This window comes from Pristis pectinata, chromosome 1 (assembly GCF_009764475.1).
Source record: "Pristis pectinata isolate sPriPec2 chromosome 1, sPriPec2.1.pri, whole genome shotgun sequence".
NCBI classification, from domain to species: Eukaryota; Metazoa; Chordata; class Chondrichthyes; order Rhinopristiformes; family Pristidae; genus Pristis; species Pristis pectinata.
In genome coordinates this window covers 96,022,642-96,045,088 of record NC_067405.1, presented here as the reverse complement: position 1 = coordinate 96,045,088, position 22,447 = coordinate 96,022,642, and the positions used below count along the sequence as shown (strand labels likewise).

The following is a 22,447-nucleotide window of genomic DNA, read 5'->3' as shown; positions in this document are numbered from 1 at the left end:
GATTGCAGTCCAATTGAGTAAGGGTGGCTGATCAGGAGAACAGACACAGAAGAAGGGAAAAATCCAAATCAAAAGTTTGAAAGGCAAATGTGACATAGGAGAGGGCAGGAAGATAATTGGCTGCTGAATACAGATTGTTTCCTCACCCCCTCCTCCCCCTCCCACATCTTGAAGGGGCGGTCACAATAATAATATAAAGCACTTTGGAAACCATGCTTTTAACTAGACTAAGTTATAAACTGAGAAACCAAATTTATTTAATTAATAATTTTGAGAGATCATGGAAAGGCAGCTGATATGTTGAGGGTGTAGCACATGGGGGCTGGCTGACCACATCGCTGTGATCCACTGCCTCTACATCTGCAGTAGGTGTTTGCAGATCAGGAAACTTTCACTCAGAGTTGAACTAGAGACCTGGCTTTGGACACGCTGTATCAGGGAGGGAGAAAGTTACCTGAATGTTTTATTCCAGGAGTCAGTCATACCCCTTAGGTTATGCACTGTAGACTTAGTTAGTGGTTAGGGACGGGAGGTTGCAGCTACATGTAAGGGATGTATGGAGCAATTCAAGTTGGCAGAGGAGGGAAAAGGAGTGCAGCAGTGATAGAGGACAATGTAATTAAGGCAATAGATACTCTGCTTTGCAGATGGAAGTGTGAATCCAGAAAACCATGCTGCCTGCTTAGTACTGGGTTAAGGAGATTTTCTTGGGGCTGGAGAAGGATGGTGAAGGGAGAAGGAACACCTAAAACCTCTCCCCAACCCCACGATATTGCTTAAAGTTCTTTATATACAGCCGTAGTTACCTGATTCACTCAGATACTGATCAGTTCAAGTGAAGCCTGTTCCAACAGAATAGTTCCTTTCTTCCACAGTAGTGCCCTGTGAATTGAAAAACATTTCTGTCACCAATCTTTGTGCCAAGCATTCAACCCTTTGATCATGTTGAATCTATCTAATTTGCTCGTGCCTCAGATAATAATCTAAAAAAAACCTTTGTGGTTCTGCTTTGTAATTCAGATCCTAGCTCTTTACACTCTATCAGAAGAACCTTTCTTAGTCATACTGGCCCCATCTATGCAGTATCAAGTATCATTGTTGGATGAATTTCATTCACATTTTTCCAAAGCCCCCTTTATCACTGGTCACCCACAAACAGGTTTTCATTGTACTGTTTGCTTTGCACCTGTGCAATTTAAAGGTCTGCTCATAACTTTGATGTGATGAGAAAATACACGCAACTCAGAACCATCGTCAGAGGAAAAGTACGAGGCAAATTAAAGGCCAAAAATACCCTGGAACTGATGGTCTTCGTACTTGGGTCTTGAAAGAAGAGGCTACGGAGATGGTGAATGTATTAGTTGTGATTTTCCAAAATTCTCTTGACTCTGGAATGGTTTCAGTGGATTAGATAGCCGCAAATGTAACATTTAGAAAGTAGGAAGAACAAAAAGCCTTATGAGGACCAAGAACCAGGGACATATTTTCAGAACAAGGTATCATTGGTTTAAGACAGAGATGAGGAAGAATTTCTTCTCTTAGAGGTCATGAATCTACTCTAGAGAGCTGTGGACATTGAATCACTGAATGTGTATAAGGTTGTGACAGAATTATTTTTGTATTATAAGGGAGTTGAGGGCAGACAGGAAAGTGCTAAGGCCAAGATCAGATCAGTCAGGATCTTATTGAATGCCAGAGTTGGAAAATGTTCATGCCATTGGGTTGTAGACTATCCAGCTGGAATATGAGGTGGTGTTCCTCTAGTTTGCAATGCACCTCACCCTGGCAGTGGAGAAGGCCAGGGATGGACAGGTCATTGGGGGAATTTGAAGGGGAATTGAAATGGCATGCAACTAGGAACTCGGGATGGTCATTGTGGATAGAGCATAGCTGCTTTGAAAAATTGTTGCTCAAAAATCTGCGCTTGGTCTTGCCAATGTAGACGAGGCACATCGGGAGCAACAAATGCAGTAGACGAGGTTGGAGGAGGTGCACGTGAATCTTTGCATCTCCTGGAAGGCCTGTTTAGGTCCCTGGATGATGGTGAGGGTGGAGGTGTAAGGACAAGTGTTATACCTCCTGCGATTGCAGGGAAAAGTGCCGGGGATCAGGGGAGGGTTGAGAGGGCCAGGGAGTCACAGAGGGAGTGGTCTCCGCGGAAGGCGGAAAGGGGTAGCAAGGAAAGGATGTAGTGGAATCTTGTTGCAGCTCACGGAAATAATGAAGGATGATGTGCTGTACATGGAGGCTTGTGGTTGAAAGGCGAAGGCAAGGGGGACTCTATCACTGTTCTGCCTGGAGGGAGGTGGGGTGAAAGCAGAAGTATGAGAGACAGAGGAGGTTTGAGAGTGGGCTCAATCAACCGCAGCAGAAGGGAAGCCAAATTTCCTGAAAAAGGAGGATGTTTTATATCTCCTGGAATTTTTATATGTCCTGAAATGGAAGGCCTCATCTTGAGAGCAGGTGCATCAGCAACAGAGAAACTGGGAGAAAGGGATAGCATCCTTACCCCTTCCCATCCCTTCTCTCCTTTCAGTGCTCCTCCGGTCATCCCACTTTTGTCCTCTTTCTCAGCCCTGTCCCCACAGCTCCCTATCACCCATCTTCGTCCGCCTTCTCCCTCCTGGTTCCATCCACCCACTACACATGATTCACCCACAGGCTCCCCCACCCCCATCTGGTTCTGGTGGTTCTGGTTCTATCTGCCATTCACCTCTCCCCGAATGGTTCCCATTATCACATCCATTGCTTCTCAGATTCCAGCAATGGTAGCCCTTTGTGTTCTTGCTTATCACCTTCGAGCAGCTGTCTCCAACCTTCATACTCCACTCCCATCTGCCTCTCATTTCTTTTTCTCTCTTTGTTTTCCTCCATCTATCATCCATCTGCCACTGTCTCCCAATTCCACTTCCCCTCCCCTCTTCTTCCTGGTGTAACCTGTCCGTCATCTTTCACCCCTCCTTAATCCGTGAATCACTCCGCCTCTCCTCTTTCTACTGGCCACCTCCCCTTCCACTCTCTGTCCTGATGCAGGGTTTCAACCCGAAACATCGACAGTTCCTCTCCACCCCCCCCCCCCCCCCCCCAAATCACCCAGATGCTGCTCGACCCGTTGAGTTTCTCCAGCAGGTTGTTTGTTGCTCCAGATGCCAGCATCTGCAGTATCTTGGCTCTCTCGTAGATGTGCCCCAAGATGTCTTAGCAAACCACTCAATCCAGGAGCAATTAGGAAGGAACAAAAATGATGGGCGAACCGGCGAGGTCTGCATCCAATGATAGAATAGATAGAGAATGTGCAGGGGTGTGATGGTTATATTTTCTATTGTTCATTGTCTTTGCTGGATATAGACATAAAAGTATTGTGGAAAGTAGATTGTATATATTTTCTTTATTTCTGAAGGAAGAAACACGAGTATGAAGTACATGGCCAGTTTGGCAAAGCTGGCGTCAAATCTGCATTTCACATGGATAACCTCATCAATTTTGCGCACTCTCAGCATGATGTGAAATGTCCAAATTCCTGTTTTCTGCAATTAGCACTTAAACAAAATTGACGGCTCTTCTGCACTTAGATTGCTGAAGTAATCACAAAAGGGAATCTATTTTCTTCCCCACATTTTCAGAAGTAACCCATAATTATTTGTTCTTTGTTTCACTGTACAGTTAAAAATTCACTGTTATTTGTTTTGACCCATTTAACTGCATTGCATTTCAACCTGACAACTAGTGTAAGAAAGTTTTTTCCTTGAATTTTTTTTTGGTCCATCAGCTGAACAAAACAATTTTTTTTTGCTGAGTGTGCTTTTAGTGGCTAGGTGCTTACCTCAAGGTAAAAATAACACTTGCAATGTGCAGAGTGAGAATTGGTTCTCTGACAGAAAGGCATGACTTTGCATTTCTTGCTACTCAAAATTAGACTTTTCTTCAATGAAGCAAACACGCAAATGTTTTACAAGAACATTTTATTTTCTTTGGGGTGGGTGGCACTCTCTCCCAATAGAAATGTCACATTAAAAAAGTTTTAGAAATTGGAGAGAGGGAGCAGTTTCTTTGGCTTCATTTGATTATGAACTTGGTGTGAATGAGAGTGCGATTTACAGTACTCTAAGTATTTGTTTCTCAATCTTAATTTTGGTGGCATGGTAAATGGAAGAATTAAAGCCATGCCTTTTGCCCAAAGTCCTGAACTTCCTTCCATGTAGTGAAATATCAATAAATTATTATTGAAACTCCTTTCTGCGGAGTTAGAATTGCAATTGCCAACTGTCACTTCTTCAGTCTTCTTATCATGTTGCAATTGTGGACCTCCCCTCTTATCAAGGAGGACAGCTTTCTATAATGACATCGACAGAAGTGGTGAATTTCTATGTACTTCCATCTCAGAATTATTTTTTGGTGACCAGCTGATGCAATCTCTGTGAGATGAGGGGAGGACAAATTTACAATTTTAGCTATTGCAATCAGCTGAAAATTATATGAACATTTACTAATTTCAACTCTAATAACTAACATTGTTCCCAGGTCACCTTAACGTAAGTAATAAATACATTATCTTCAAAATTATACCATGGATTATGTGCATTGGAAGTTGATCTGAAATTTTTGGCGATATAAGCAGATATACTAACCTGTTTAAGATAAATGCATTACAGCTTGTTAAAACAATGGTCAGCAGGATTAAAGATTGGATCCGTGTGCCACTACTCAAAGGCATGACTCTAGAACTGTAGTAGTTTAACTTATTTTGTTTCATATGCATCTATGCATTATTGTGAAGTAGATCATGGGTTTTCGTCAAGCGTAGAAAGATTTGTGAGTAATGATCTTGCATAAAGATGCTTATCTGAGCAAAGTGATACCATTTATGATATCTTTTTAGATTGTAAATAAAGGTTTAATGAAATTGCTCATGCTCATCTCTTATAATAAATCACTTGGGGACTATAGTTCCTATTGTTTAAGAGTTGAGGGGTTGAAGGCAGTGACACCTGAAATCTAAATGTGAATCGAGTTAAAATTGCTTGTTCTTGATTTCACTGTACAATTAAAAATTATTTTGATGCATTTAACTGCATTGCATTTCAACCTCTTTCTGTTGGCTTGAGGGTCCTGTGGAATAATTAAAATCACCTAATTGTAAGATATTGCTGACCTGGTTCAGAGTAGTGACTTTGTCATTTGCTGAAGTAAAGTGTTGAAAGTGGTACAAAACTAAGGAAGAATAGAAAAAACCTTAGCCAAACAAGTGGATATTCAAAATAGTAAAACTGATGACTGAAAATCATAAGTATTTTTTTAAAATAAACAAAAGAAGCAAAAATATAAAGAGGAAACAAAAACCACTGGTGCAGCAACATCCACAATTTTTAAACAAGAGCAACATTTATAGAACATTAAAATTCATGGATAGCATATGCTCTGCTGGCAGAAGTGGATTATTGATCATAAATTATCTCATAAATTCTGTTCTCAATTTATTTTGCATTGCTTTATACCCTCACATAATACCTTCTTGGGGATGTTTCAAATAATATTAATAATTCCGAGGCATAGATCATTTGTTTTTGAACAGCTAACCATATTGGCAAGTCTTAAGTATTTGATGTCCCAACTTTCTAAAGATCCTGTGCTAAAGTCAGAGTTCTGTAGACAAAAGAGGTCCTGAACGATTTCATAACAGGACTGTTGATAAGTGGGATACAAAGGGCGGTGATTAATAGTTTTTTTAAATTTCGGACAGTTATCATCGTACACAATTTTGGAGACCAATTTAGAGTCCTCTAGTTGAGATAATTCACATTTCCTAACTGTAAAATATTTGCAAAAGGATGATTATCAGAAGAAATAACATTCATTGATAGGATTGACTAATTAAATTATGAATAATGCAAAATATTAGGGAATGCAACGTGGCAGAAATTTGAACCAAGCCTCACACCAGAAAAGAAAGAAATGGAATTGAGTAAGGTTAGTGGGGAAAATGTATTTGGTTTAATAGGTATCCAGATTTTGAAGCTGACACTTCCAGAATTGTTGAGACCAGATATTAAATATTATATACTCTTATTGTTGCTGTACTGAAGAAAAATACAATTCAGTGGGTGTTTTATGATTTTAGCTATATTTCTGTTTTGTGATCTCATTGAAAAGGCAAAATTAGTGGCTCCAATTCAAGCTACTTTTGATAGCAAGGTTTTGGAACAGCATTCCCAAATTTGGAATGGTCTTGTGACTACTGTAAGTTACAATTTCTTTTGTCTGGAATTGCAAGAGATTTTAAAAGAATATCCATTGGGAGTGAAAGTATGTTTGGTAAGGGATTAATTTGCCATTTCTGCAGTTGGAAACAAAGTAGGTATAGAAAGGTTTTGAAATTTACAGGAGTGAGCATCAGACTGAGAAGCACAAGGAATAATTGAACAAGGTTTCATCCTTGGCTCACTGTTGGTAATCTTTCTTCTGAGTCAGATGGTTGTGAGTTCATGTTCCATTCTGGGGACTTGAGGGTGTAATCTAGGCTGGCCAGGATAGTGCTGAGGGAGTGGTGAACCATCTGAGGTGCTGGCTATAAACTGAAACATGAAACCTAGTTTCAAGGAAGAGCAGTAGAATACTTCCCAGTCTCTTACCAATACTTGTTTCTCAACCACTATCATCGGAACAGATTAGTTCATCATCTATCATTGCTGTGTGTGTATCCTTGTTGGGTATAATTTGTCTTGCTACACTTCTGTACATAATAAAGAACTTGTGAAAGGGTCTGGAAGGTAGCAAGGTGCTTTGGAGAAATACTCAAAGGAATGTGAAGATGAAATTGAGCACAGCAGAACAAGAATCTCTCTTGAGTTTGGAATGAAAAGTGATCTCTTTCAAAAATATACAAAATTCTTTAAGGGGCTTGACAGCATAGATGCAAAGCTGATGATTCCACCGGTTGGGATGTTTCAAACCAGGGATTGTAGCCTCAAAATAAGGGGATGGCCATTCAGAACATGGATGAGAGGAGAGCAGTGAATGTTTGGAGTTCTCTACCCATGACTGCTATGGAAGCTGAGAAGCATCTGGAGGCTCACTTAATGAGTACATATAAGACAAAGGTTGATGGATTTTTAGGTATTGGGCAGGCACGGTAGTGTAGCGGTTAGTGTAACGCTTTACAGCGCCAGCAACCTGGGTTCAATTCCGGCTGCTGTCTGTAAGGAGTTTGTACAGGTTAGGAAGTTGTGGGCATGCTATGGTGGCGACACTTGCGGGATGCCACCAGAACACTACGCAAAAGATGCATTTCGCTGTGTGTTTTGATGTACATGTGACTAATAAAGATATCTTATTGGGAGAATTAAGGGATATATGAGGTTAGTGCAGGAAAGAGACACTGAGGTAAATCTCAGGCATGATCTCATCGAACAGAGGAGCAGGCACAAGGGTGGAATGGCCTATCCCTGCCTCTATTTTCTTATGTTCTTGTGTTAAGGAATAATAAGACAAAGGTTAAGCATGGTGGATAGGAGGTGGATAACAGATCAAGCAGTAATAGATCAGTTGAGCCAGATAACTAAAGAAATAGTGTGAAATGGTTATCGGTAGGACCTGATACCATTACATTGCAAAGCTAGAAAAAATCACGGCTAAGATTTCTCTTTGCAACTAAGGTATTTTAGTAGAGAGAAACGGTGGAATCCAAAGTTGTATTTGATGTGGCCAGCTTTCACTGAACATGCTTACTTAAGTGCCCTCCTTCCTGGCAATATATCTTCCTTCTCCTATACATCTGGCATGCCCAACAAAAAAAATTAATGATGTTCCAAACTGGTGAAGCTGCAAAGCATATCTGCTGAACAGCAAAAACAGAATGCGATGGACAGAGCTGAGCAATCTCCCAATCAACAGCACAGATTTAGTTATGAATGATGCCAGACAGTTGAACAGAAAACTGCAGGAGGAGGCTCCAAGAACATCCCATCCTCATTAATGGTGGGGCCCTGCATGTGAGTGCCAAAGACAAGGCAGGGAATTCCACAAGTTCACCACCTTTTGAGTAGAGAAATTCTTCCTTGCCTCTGTCTCAAATGTCCTGCTGCATATCCAGAGATTACGATGCATGAATCTAGACCTCTCAGCCAGGGGAAAATTTAGGCACATGGGTACACCACCATCTTCTCGATTACCCTGCAAGACACAGACCACCCTGACACTGATGACCTTGATAAAATCCTGCAACCCTTTCCCAAGAACACTGGACTATCTTCACCACATTAACAGTGGTGATTTAAGAAGGCAGCGGATTATGGACGGACAATAAACAAACCCTGCAAGTGACAGCCACGTCTCATTTTTAAAAAATTCATTCTTTAGATGTGGGGATTGTTGGCAAGGTCAACATTTATCAACTATCCCAAACTGCCCTTGAACAGAGTGGCTTGCCAGGCTACTTCAGAATTCAGTTAAATGTCAAATACAGTGCTTCTGGTTTGGAGTCACCTGTAAGTATGAATAGCAAGTTAAAGGACTTAAAGAAATAGGTTTTCACTAACAGTCCAGTAGTTTCATGATGGCATTGCTGATGCTCATTTCTTTTTCATTTCCATATTATTTGATTAACTGAGTTAATAATCCCAGTTGACACAAGCCAAATGAACTTATCTCTCTAAATCATTAGTCCTAAATCTGAATACTAATCTGATCATAACCACTATCCAACCATGGCCTATATGAATAATGAAAAGTGAAATTTATGTTTTTGTTTTACTGAGAATGGTACATGTATACAAAAATACCTTATGAATAGCAGGTGAAATAAATAATTAGTGAATCTGTTTTGTTTGCTTTGGAGAACTTTCAGTAATGCATTGAATATTAACTCCTAATATTGGAACATTATGAGAATGGTCCCTCTTTCAGCTGCAACCAGAAAATGATTGGTCTTCTGTACTGCTGGCAACAGTGAACAGAAAATGAGATGTGGACATCTTTGCAGAGTTATCCTATTTTAACTGGTCAGTAGCTGAGTACAGACAAATTACCAAAGGAGCCCGAGAGAACTGGAGGAACAATTTTTCTGAATTCTGTGGTTCAAACTTCCTGTGGTTCAGACTTCCTGATCAGGACTTGTATTGTCAGTGCAAGTAGTAAATCAATGTCAGATGTATGATAGTTGAATTGAAAAGGCAAAGCAAAACAGAAATAGCTTGCTGCCTTTGTTTCATTGAAATGAAGAAGGGAAGCACACAACAATGGAGTGTGCCATTTTCATTGTGCTTAAACCACAAAGTTTCACAAAGAGCATATCTTTTGGTGTACGACAGTCTACAGCTGATAACTAATAGAAATTTTAGTCAGTGAAGGAGCTCTTGTGTAGCGTGACAAATCGGTTTCAAGAATTCACATTTTCAAGACAAGTGACACATTTTATACTTTGGTGCCCTTGTATGGTCACATTAAGTTAGTCTGAGGTCAGAAGGCACTGGCTTTTTAGGCTTCAAACCTCCGTTGACTGTTGAACATTTTCTTCCTTCTAGTGATGAAGGATAATAATGCAAATGCCTAGATATAATACAATGTGAACTTTGCAAATTTGCATCCTTCACTCAATAAAATATTTTTCCACCATCCATCCCGGCATTGCGACAATGTAAAGACATCATGTAAGAGTTCATGGCAGTGTTGTGGACCCACTCACCTTCAGCTGCTTCAACAAGCACATTGTTGCCATAAGGTCAGAAACAGGATATTCACTGATGATCGAAAAGTGTTCAGTTCCATTCTTAATTCCTCATATAATGAAGTAGCACATGTCTGCATGCAGTAAGACTTAGATGCATCCATAGTTAGGCTAATATGTAACAAGTACCATTGGTGCCACTCAGCTGCCACGTTATGATCATATTAAAAAAAAGAGTCAAAGCACCTTGCAGTGTCACTTAATGGCATTACCATAGCAAGCCCCACAGCAAACAATTGGTTTTATAGCAAGCAAAATTAACTTTGTTGAGTCAACAGTCCACTTAAAGAGCAGGGGAACACATTGCAACTACTCTCAGTAAAAGCAGGATAATTTCGGCAGGAAAATATACTAAGGAAAGGATAGTTCTGGACAAATTATGTGCCTATAACCCTTTTGAAATGTGGTCTATACTGAGTTAGTCTTGGCTGGTGGTCATTGGTTTAAGAGTCTTGAGGAGAGGAGGGGAAAATATTAACCAAGGTTTCCACTTGGGTAGTTTCAGGCTTAGCTCCATGCCCCAAATTTTCAGTAGCCTGGTTCTGACATGAAGACTAGATGTGGGGAAAATATTAGATGTTCCCATGGGTCTATACTTAAGTGTCATGCATCCTTCACAAAAGTAATGAAGAAGCTGGAAGAAAGGAAGCACTGCCTGTCGGCAGTTTTGTCATCTATGCAAAGTTTTTGTATTACTTTATGTGGTGGTTTTCTGAAAAAGAACTCAGAAGAAAGACATTTCAATCCAGATTACATCTATCTAAATTATGAATCAGCGTTCTTTTTAAACTGAACTGTGCTCGCTTCATTTTGGTTTATTGCAGGTTAGTTGCCATTGTTGAAAAAGAATTGGACTTCAAATATTCGTAATGGAATGTTTGGATGGGGAACATGGTATAAAGCTATGTCAAACCTTGTGATATTGTATTTAGCTCGTAAATGACAGATTAGGTCAGTTTTGTCTCCAGATTCACCTTGCACAGCTATTTGCAAAGGTGATATTTCCCTCATTTGTTTTAAATACCTAGCTGTTGCAGGAAAACTTTTAAGTGATTTGTTGTACACATTTGCAAGAGATTGCACACAGTTCAAATAGCAAATGTTAAAGATATCCAGATTCATGATTTTTAAACAATGTTTGTTGAAACTAGTGAGTTTTCCCTTCATCCTTATTATTTGATTAATTTGATTAAAATTCCATTAATTTGCGATCTGGTGGTTCAGCACCTGGCTCACTGGCTGCTGATTCTTGCTCTTGCACTCCCTCTAAACCACTGGTTCTGGTTCCACGTTCCTTTAAACTCACCAAGGCCCCAGTTCCCACATTCCCTTTAAAATCAGTGGGTCTGCATTTCCTGGGCTCCCTTGAAACTTGGTTCACTGGAAAATTTATTATACTTTTCTACAGCGTAATATCATTTTTTTAAAAAGTGAATCAAAAGTGCATTGGAGTATTAATTGGAATAACATTCAATAGTCCATCAAGGTCCTGACAATGCTGAATTAACAGAGTTTTACTGTATGAGATCAGTGGTGAAGGGCCTTGACTCAAAAAGTTGACTGTCCATTTCCCTCCTTAGATGCTGCCTGACCCACTGGGTTCCTCCAGCTTTTTGTGTGTTGTTCTTTCAGCAGTAGCTCTAAGTTAAATGCTTAGGCATAAATTCTGCTTCTTTACACTTTGAGCAAGTTAATGGAAGCCATTTTGTTAGCTCCACTTTTGGCCCTTTGAATAAACTGTTAAACATAACCCCTTTAGCCTATCAGGTGATTCAGATCAACTGTGAGTATACTCAAAGCCAACAAATTCCTGATGTTCTGGGCTATTGTTTTTTTCCAGGTAATATCACTAAACAAGATGAACGACTGACTGGTTTTTGGGACATTGTTATGTTCAAAGTGTGACGAATTTTCACAATTACTTCATATCAAAATAGAAGTGATTCAAAAGAAGCTCCTGCTAAGAGCTATTATATGAGGCCATATCAATGGAGAATATATTTATGCAAAAAAACATAAGCATTTTACAAAATGAGGGATTGCTTATTCCAGTGGAACTTGTTTCCAGTGAAAAATGCGGAGGTTGAGATGGCAGACATTGTAAATTTCGTACTTAGAATCTAAAGGCCACATTCAAATGAAAGTTTAGAGGTGATAAATTTGTAAGTGGGATTGTGATATGCACCCCTGTGCATACTTTGATCTGTTTGACCAAGTGTATGTGGCATGTTTTTGCCTGCTCTTTAACAGATTGTAGTGAACAGCATGAGCCAGCATTTGCATTGAGTGGTTAGTACCTCAACAGGGGAAGAGTGTCATGGAGTCATACAGCACAGAAATAGGCTCCCAGGCCCAACAGGTCTTTGCTGACCATCGAGCATCCATTTACATTAATCCTATTTATTCTCCCCACATTCCCATTAACTCCCTCCAGATATTACCCTTCACCTACAGACCAGGGGCAATTTACAGTAGCCAATTAACCTACCGACCCACCTGCAGGAAATCCATGTCATCACAGGGAAAATGTGCAAACTCCAGAGAGACCATCTGGGGTCCAGACTGAATCCAGGTTGCCAGAACTGGGCTGTGCCACTGCTGCCCGAATTTGCAGGAGTGGTTGGCATCACTTGAAACCAGCCTGCACAACTTGAAGCATGCCGACAATGCTTAAAGTGAAGGTGAATTGGGGCTTAAGGACGAGTAGGACTAGAAAGCTCTTGGCTTGTTAAAGCAGCCAAGACACAATGTATTGGAGAATAGACATTTCTGATGTTACACAGAAATTGGCTGAGAAGGTGAAGACGAGAGGTGTTCTCTTTCCTCATGGAGTGAAGTGTAGTAGTGGAATCAACTTGTACGAAGGTAATTGCAAAGGCATGAAGATAGATTTGTCTAGAGTGGATAACTGATAGATAGGTCAGTGAATGAGCAGTGGCAAATATTTAAGCAGTAGTGCATAACACTGAGCAGAAATTTATCCCAATTAGAAAGAGGGATTCCGTGAGAAAGAGGAACCACCTGTGAGTAACAAAGGAGGTCAAGGATAATATTAAATTGAAAACCAGAGGCTACAAGGCTGAAGGACAGCTTACATGCTGCCATTGTCAGACTCTTGACTCTTATAAGCTAAAAGATGAACTCTTGGTCTCCCAATATATCTCGTCGTGGCCCTTGCACTTCACTTTGTCTGCCTGCATTGCACTTTCTCTGAAATTGTAACGCTATATTCTGCATTCTGTTTTTCCTTTCTACTGCTTCAATGTACATGCATATGGAATGATTTGTCTGGATGGCATGCAAACAAAAGCTTTTCACTGTGTCTTGGCACATATGAAAATATTCCAATTCCACAAAAAGGCAAAGATGAGTGATTGACCAGAGGACTGGGAATTTTGCAGAAACCCAGCAGTGAGAGAGTAAAAAGCTAATTATGAGGGAGAAGATTGATTATAAGAGAAAACTGGCAAATAGTATTAAAACAAATAGCAAGAGCTTCTACTGATATATAAAAAGGAAGGGGATAGCCGGGGTAAGTGTGGGACCCCTGGAAGATGAGATGGGAGAATTAATAACAGAAATTGAGAAAATAAGTTTAAACCAGTATTTTGCATCAGAGTTCACAATGGAGGATACTGCACATATCACAGAGATAATGGATGGGCTGGTTTTAAATAGCAGGGAAATTGTCCATGGTCAGTAAGTGCAAAATGCAATTGAATAGTGGTTGCTTGTTGTGTTCTTTTGCCAATGTTTGATTTTGTGATTTAAGTGGAACTAAATTTGGAAATCAAGTATAATGTGCAGCCACTACCACATTGTACATTTAAAGCTCCCAACAGAAGACTAATTTCTCGGCAAAAGTGTTTAAAACCGCTCGTTTATTGTCTACTTTATTGGGTATAAATTATTTGGGACATCCTGAGATTTTGCAAGGTGCTGTATAAATGCAAGCCTTGCTTCCTTCAATAATTTTTCATTACTCGGTATAAGAACCAGCAAACATGAACAAAATAACAATGTTATAGTATCATGCAGTGTAACTATTATGATATTTCATAACAGCTCTAAATGAAAAATCCTTTTTCACATTTTTTTCCTAACCTCAAATCAAATCTTCAAGAGCAGAATTAAGTGCTCATTGCCAAATGGAAAGCAAATGTGCGGAAAAAGAATTTTGAGCAAATATGATTATTTTGTGGAAATTGCATTTAGAAATGTGCCATCTGTCAGAATAAAATCATTTGGTATTCTTATGTTGCTGACAAAATGCTGAAAAAAGTGTAACATAAAAATTGTTTTTGATAAAATTGTTGCTGGAGCTTCTGAGAAGAATAGAAACATTTTTTTATAATTGAAATGCTATAAGATGAAGGAAACAAATATATAAAAATGTCTTTTCATTCTTCAGATGAGAAATGTGATGCAACTTTTGCCAATACAGTGATTTAGGCTCTGCACTTACTGGAGTTGTGATGTAATTCATTTACAAACTGTCTCAAAACTGCCTGACTGATCTGAACTTGGAAACATTAGCGGGTTTACAGAGCAATTTCACATTTGTTATTTCTTAAACAAAAAAATAAATCCAGGATTGAGTTGAAAGCTGCCATTGTTCCAATAATGGTGGCTTAATCTGAAGCAAAATGATGACATCGTAGTCTGCTTATCTTGGTTTAGTTATGTATGTTTTCAGAGTGCACAGTTTTCTTCCAAGGTGAAGGGGATTAAAACTGGCATACTGAACCAAGCTGACTGGTAACTGGTGAACTGCTGAAAGGGGTCTGCTGGCTGTCAGCAGTGGCAGCTTATTTCATCCTGGATTTGTGTGTGTGCTCAACTGAATGAGGAAGTCCAAAGTGAGCCAAAGGTCAAATGCAGGTGAACTTTTGGAACTTAGAAATGTTAAACCTTGATTCACAAACACTGGTAGAACCCCCAGCAGTTCATTGTATTGGACTGAATGAATTCTGTGCCCTGAGACAGTGTGGTAGTACAGCTACTAGTACTGCTCTCTTACAGCTCCAGTAACCTGGTTATAACACTAACCTCCAGTGCTGTCTCTGTGGAGTTAGCGCATTTTCCACATGACCATTTTGGTTTCCTCCAGGTGCTCCAATTTCTTCAAATATCGCTAAAACATGTGGACTGCTGGGTTAATTGGCTGCTGTATATTGCCCCTCATCTGCAGGTGAGTGGTAGAATCCTGAGGGAGTTGATGGGAATGCAGGGAGGATAAATTGGCATTAGTGTAGCAGTAGTGTGAGTGCTATTAGTTAGCGTGGACTTGATGGGCCAAAGGGCTGGTTTTCCTGCTGTTTGACTCAATGATTCCTTGATGTGTTGAGTGGAATAACAACCCTCATTTGACAAGTATAATGACAAACGTGAGCAAGTGACCAGTAAAATTTTATAATTTTATCTCACTCGCTGACATAGTCTGCATGGTGTTGTGATGTAAACAGTATACTAATTCCTTGATATTATACATATTTAAAAAGGCATAATATTTATGAAACAATCCCATTGATGGCCTTTGTATTGTGGTAGGTTATGAGATGAACATTCCACTACTTAAAATAAAGCAGTGTTCTATGGAGTGTTACGTCATGGTCCTGTTTCACTGAAGTGTTTGGTGTTAAAAGAATTGTCCACCATTTTTTTAAAAAATCCAGATCTTTATGTACTTTTTAAATCCTGTCATGTATCAGTGGTCCATTTCAATATTCACCTCATTTGACCTATATTAGAATGTTGTGGCCATTTCATTTCCTGTGAATCCAACACAGTATTATAGTAATCCTGTTCTGAATAAGATCTGGCTCCTTCCGCAATGGTTTGCAGGCTGGTAGTTTTCTGCATGTTTTTGAATATTCTTGTATACGTCATTACCAGTCATTGAATTCAGAACAATTGAATGTTCTCCAAGTCAGCAGTAAGAGGAACCAGAAATTTCAACAACAACAAAGTTAGAATGGAATGTTAACATGGAATATTGTTGTCTCATTTCTAGATGGTATATTTAATTTAACTAAAAAAAATGCCTAAGCCACATTGATGCTTTACATCATTCGCCAGTATTATATTTTTCTACCCATTAATACTTTTTCAAATGCATTTCAAAGGTTTTGTTATTAGTGAAGTCTCAGATACTTTCTGTTCCCCAATTTCCAACAATGAATATACCCATTTAAAGTAATTTAATAATTCATTGCTATGTATTCTAGCTTAAATATCATTTATCATTTGATTTTCATTTCAACATACTAGATGGTCTTCATGGATAGAGTGGGCCAAAGGACTGTTTCTATTCTATATGACTTTTGATTTTACTAATCTTTGAATTAATTAAACAAGAAATTTTCAGACTGTACAGATATGGATAGAGTGGGTTATAATAGGTTTGCTCATTAAGTAACTTTACACCTGAATCTAGTGTTCTCCCTCTAGGTTAATTGCAAAATATCTAAAAACTGTTGTAAAAATCACAATTAAGGTAAGTTGTTGATCTTTGATAATTAATAATGAGTTTACAGTAATGTTCATGTGAAATCTTAAACAGATTATAAATTTGCCAAGGTATTTATAACATCATTGCAGTCAAAAATGTTTAAATCAATAACATTTATTTAAATGTGCATCTTCTGTGTGACTCAAAACCAGTTGCTTTTAAAAATGTACCACATAAAAATGAGCTTTCAATTGATATTCTATTATATTGACGTGGAATTTGAGTGAAAATATCAGCATTTTCTTATGCATGTGCCGACAAGTTTGGGATGCCAACATATCCGTATGTGAATGCGCAAGTCCCAAACTTCCTCGTAACTGCTTGCCAGCATTTTTCTGACATTCTTTATCCCTGCTTCTGGTTCAAACAACCAGTGTGAGGTTAAACTAGAAACTGTGTCTCCATTCATTCAAATAGAGAGGAGTGGCTGCAAGGGACCAAGGCCAATTTTGGTTAACTTTCATTTTTAAAAAAATTATTTTATTTGCATATTTTAAGTTGGTTTTAGTCTAATTAAGCAATTTTGATATCTTGCATTTCTAATAACATAAAGCTTGAATATTTTAATGAATTTTGGCCAGTTTGCCATGTTGCATGTCTCAGCCAGCTGCTAGTGTTTTCAGCATTTTCATAGGAAGGTGGTCTGCATGTTAAGCCTTATCTCCACCACCTGTGTGATGGGAGTTACATGCACCTCCTGACCTCATCACAGCCTTGGCCCAAGCATGAACTAAAGACCAGACTATGAAAGTTAAGATGAGAGCTGTTACTCATGACCAAGTGTGATATTAAGAAACCTTGTTAAAACAGAAATCACTGGGAATTTCCAATTTAACTGATCAGAGTCAAATTGACCCATTTGGTTGAAATTATTGGTGTTTGGACCTCTCCTTTGATGAGCTGCTTAAAAGGTGCAAGCAGAATTGCAATGAATTGACAGAGAACCTTGCCATTAAGTTTGGTCCTTGTTTCATCCAGCAAGTTTGCCTCCAGAGATCTGTACAGGAAACATGCAATCTATTTTGTAAGTGATTGAAGAGGTTGTTTGACAAGCCATTGACAACAAATTCTGCACTTTTAACAAAGCATTCAAGAGATATTGCAGTTACAAAACTTTTAGTGCTTTTCCAGTTTAACATTCGTAAATCTGGACAAACGAAATATGCAGTCCAGCATTAAAACTGGAAAAACTATGATTATCTTCCTTTTTAACCTTTAACGTGAACTCCAAAATACTTTTAAAATTCATAAATTTGCAGTGGGGGACTATCTGGGTGGAAAATATTTTCAACGCATTCATTATGAGTTAATAGGACTACTTTGGTGAATACAGGTTCATTTGTTAATAATTTCTTTATTTAACATAATGTTTTTGCACGTTAATTGTCAGACCTGAGACCTCTGTTTATGTTGCTGTTGAGCCATCTATTGATAGGTATGCAAGGCCAATACATGGTTCATTCGTCTGACCTTGCTTTCCTTTCCCTTTGTGAAATAATCTTAAACTCTTGGTGCTTTCTACTGAAATAGCCATCTGAGATCTTAAGGGCAAAGCCACACTTAAATGGTCAGAGACATAGATGGGTTAGCTGGAGTAATGTTTTCAAAAAATGATTTTAACACACATTTAATATGTAAACAAATGTCCTTTGAGCTACACTAGAGTTACTGATTCAACCTTGGCCTAAATGACAACTGGAAAATCAGTTTTGTATTAACCCCATGCATGTTCAATTCTACTGCTTGCAATACTTTGTTGATAGGGGTAATTATGAATTTCAGCCACTAAGTGGTAGATTTTAATCTTTTTTAATGTAGTGTAGTGGGGAAAGTATAACAGCTGGATGGATTGCATTTCAGTTACAATCTGGGCCAATTGTCTTCCCATTCATTTATGGATTCTATTCTTCTACAGATGTGTGATCTTTGGCAGATGTTCCTCTTCATGTGTTGCTTAATGACACTCAACTCCCAGACAATATAAATGACAATCTCCTCCAAAACTACGATGCAGAGATTTGTGATCTAATAAAGAGCAATGTGACTTTCCGTTCAAAATAGCTAACACGTTACTGTGTTGTGAAATTCTGGCATTTCTATAATCATGCCAGCACTCTGAAAAATGTCAAGGTTATCCAGGACTTGGTATTTGGATTCTTTCATGTATACCTAGTGGTTCTAAATGAAGTGTGTTGACTTGCATCAGATAGAATCAGTGTTGTGCCTGTTTCCAAGGAAGCTTCTTGAAAGGTTTGCAACACAATTTTAAAATTGTAATAGTATTAATGAAATTTAGGGACTAATCACTAATGCTGGCAAAATGTTGAATTTTTTTTATGGTTGGGCCTCATTGCAATTCTGCTTGCACCTTTTGAACAGCTCATCAATGGAGAGGTCCACACTCCAAATAATTTCAACCCAATGGGCCCATTTGACTCTGATCATTAAAATGTAACAAGCATTTCCCAGCAAATTAAGTTTTAGCAGGGTTTCTGAATATCACACCTGGTCATGACTAGTAGCTCTCATCTTATTTCTTATTCTGGTCTTTAGTCAGAGCTTGGGCCAAGGCTGTAATGAGGTTAGGAGCCCAGTGGTCCCATCAGATCCAAGCCAAATATCTAAGCTTAGTAACATTAAGTAAATGGCAATTGATATTACAATTTATGATGTCTTCCATCAGTATTCTGATGATCAGGAGTGAACAAATGGGGTCACAGTTGGCTAAATTTATGTCTTTTTCTCATGGACATGACATACCTGGACAATTTTTCATGTTGTTGTGCAGGTATTGCATCTGTATTGCAACAGATTGGTTTGAGGATTAGTTGGTTCTGAAGCCCAGATTCTTCAACACTACAGCCAAGACCTGCAGCCACCTCTTGTAATCATGTGGAATTAATCTACTGGCCTGAATGATGATGTCAACCTAGATGAGAGGCTGAGTGGGATCATCCACGTGGTACTTCCTGGCTGAAGACTTTGCAAAATTTCAGTCTTGTCTTTTGTACTTTGGGCTGGATCATTATTGAGGATCATTATTAGGATGTTCATGGACCCGCCTCATCCCATTAACTGTTGAATTGTCCACCACTATTAATGGCTAGATGGGGGAGGGTTTCAGACATTGATTTGATCTGTTGGTTGTACAGTTGTTTAGCTCCATCTTCGGCATTCAAGCACATAGCTATTTGCTGTTTAGTATAAAAAGGCCATGATTTGCAAAGAGCCCAAAAGTACAAGTTTTGAAAACTTTTAAACATTTTTATGTTCTATATATGTTTTTCCATATAGAATTGGAATGAAAATGTCACAATAAAAAAACATGATATGCGATATTTCTTGGAGAGGTTATCAACACTTCATCATTGAGTGTTTTGTGTTGAGAGGTAGATATCTAATTATAGTTACTTATAACATTGTTAAAATTGTGTGCATGTTATGTTTGGGTGTATTTACACATGCAGACTATCAAATGTAAATTCCTGAGATGGAAATGGATGATGAAAAAAGAGCAACTGATCATGGAACACCAGGGAGTGTATTGTCACTGCTTCCACTTTGATTTTCTTCATTTGTATTTGCTTACAAATGAATCTACACTCTCTCCCTTTTAGCTTCAGAATCAAAGCTAGAGAGTTATTACCCAGTCTACATATATAAATATTACATGAAAGCCACTAAACTTAAGGGAAAAAAGTTTAAGCAATTTTGTCACAATGTATTCCCCAATGTATCATGGTAATACTTTATATGATCATGGAAGATTGAAGTCATTTGGATAAAACTTACACCCAGTATGTTATAATGGGACTGAGCTTTCAACAGGGGATCAGGAAACTGAATATTTATGAGCTCATCGGATAACTGACTGCCTGAATCTGGACAGATCACACTGCCATCATAGTGTCCCAATCTCTCTATTCCATTTTTTTTTAACTTGTGCAATAATATTTTTGTTATAATTTACTTATCAATAACTTTTCAACAAGGCTAGTTAATGCCATATTTTGGAAGATAAGGTTACTGGATGCAGTATTTACAAAACTCTACTGTGTTTTAACCTGATTGATGTTCTTAACTCTGGTTGTCTTCTAGGTCAGAGTCTATATGTGCCACTGATTAAGGGTTTACTGCAGGTTTTTGTTTTATTTTTAAGTAAATTTGGCTCAAAAAAATTGAATCAAATCTTTTAACCATGTGAAAGGTTCTCTGGCACATTCCATATCCTTTTCTTCACCTAATAACAGATGATTGAAATGATCAGTTGAAAATAAATTTATTGTTTTTCACTGTCCAATTTTTAGAATTGGTTCAGATGCGTTGCCTTTTCTTAGCTTTGCTCAGGTTTATGAAATATATGGCCAGTGAACTGTATACATTTGAAGCCAACATTGTTTGACAGACTGAGATGTTGATTTGGAAACACAAAATTCTGCAGAAGTCAGCGGGTTGAGCAGCATCTGGGGTTGGGGGTGGTGGTGGAAAGAATTGTTGATGCTTTTGATCGAGACCCTGCATCAGGGCTGCTCGCAACAGGTGTTGACTTGTCTTTGGCAAGATAAAGTAAAAATGAACCTGGTACCCCATTGTGCCACAGCTGTGCCTGCCATCAAGCTGCAATGATTGTGACTGACCTAGAAGTGTTCTAACCCTTCAGTCAGATGATAGTAATACTTCTTTATGCCAAGCCACACAATTTATCATGCACATTAAAATACTGAGTGGTGCAAGGAGCAAAAAGAAAACAATTTCACTTTTAAACTTGTTCCAGCTGGATTTTAAAACCACATAAACTTTCTTGTGGATTTGCAATTTTGCTGTTTATTAACTGACCTTTTTGACACATGGATTTGGTTGAGGAATGTATATTGAAACGGGTGGCTGGAGTTGGTATATTGCAGGGCACCTTGAATTATAGTAGTCCTTTAATGTTTCCTCTGTAGGACATGTTCTCATACTAAAAAATAAAGTACTACGAATACTGAAATCTGAAATAAAATCAGCTGAATGGTCACCAACCTGAAAAGCTAACTGTTTCCCTTCCAACAGAAGTTGACTGCCCTACTAAGTATCTCTAACATTTTCCACTATTTATAGTCTGGTATAAATCTACATTGATGGATTATATATAACAACTAACATTGATGCATTCTGTACTAGTATTGATTGAGCCAAGCTTATATATTGTGTTGGGTAAGCCCGTCACTCCAGATAAGATTGGGATCAGGACGGGAGCAGCTATTGAAAGGGAATGGACACTAAGATGGAGGAGGTGTGAGGAGGGGTGGGGGTTGGACTTTATCATCATATGTAATCTTGTGGTGGGCAGAGTGGGGGTGAGGATCTGTAGGGAAACAAGCACCCTTCATTTGGGCCCTAGATTCACACCTTTCTTCAACTCCCTGGTTTCCTCAAACTCTGACATTCAGCCAACTAGTACTAAATTTGAACTGGAGCCGTAATAAGAGACTTGCGACCTCCAAAACATACGTAATTGCAGTTCTGGCCTCTGGGGAGAAGCTTGGTTGCCTGTGCTGTATAAATATTGAGCAATGACTGCCAAGGAATTTTGGGACTGATACTCAATTGCATGGCACATGATTTGTAAGCTATGAGCAAAGCATTCATGGTTTCAGAGTATCAACAGAACCAGGAAAGTTGAATCTTATGTGTAAGTTCAATATGTCACTGGGGAGCACAAAGATGAACGTTAAATCAATATGAACACAGAAAATCGGTGGCAATTCCGGAGGAGAGAGGGCCCTCACTTCATTGTAGTTATTCCCTTGCCTGGAAGACAGAATAATTTGAGCTCTTATAGACTCGGACTATTTCCAACCACTGCAGGAGAATAAAAACTAACATTACAAGACTGTCTGGCTTGTACAAAGCCATTACTCTGCATCTTCTCACAAGGAACTGCACTACTGACACACTGTGTGCAAGAAGCTGCAATGCTGTCACATTGTATGCGTCAAGAAAATGTAATCCAGACACATTGTATATATTAAGCGTCTGCAATACTGACACATTGAAGGCGTCAAGAGATTCAGTGCACCCAGAACGATAACTAAATATATATTTAAAGTAGAACACAAAATGGTGGAGATGAAATAGCAACTTGAGTTTGAATCCATTTCAAACAGGTCCAATAAAATCATCTTTTTGCTGTAGCAACAATGTGAAAGAAAATATGAATATATTTATATGAA

General features: G+C 38.6%; 1 protein-coding gene across 3 annotated transcripts in view; it reads left to right on the top strand.

Moving 5' to 3' along the window:
* Positions 1–22,447, top strand: part of LOC127583988 (spectrin beta chain, non-erythrocytic 1-like) — a 234,936-nt gene that overhangs the window by 5,746 nt on the left and 206,743 nt on the right. For 2 of the 3 annotated variants that reach the window (XM_052040506.1, XM_052040821.1), the window contains exon 1: positions 4,404–4,532. The exons of the other annotated variant lie outside the window; for it this stretch is intronic. The gene's annotated coding sequence lies outside the window, so the exon portion shown is untranslated. Of the gene's footprint in view, positions 1–4,403; positions 4,533–22,447 lie in introns of those variants that run through there. 3 annotated transcript variants of the gene reach the window in all.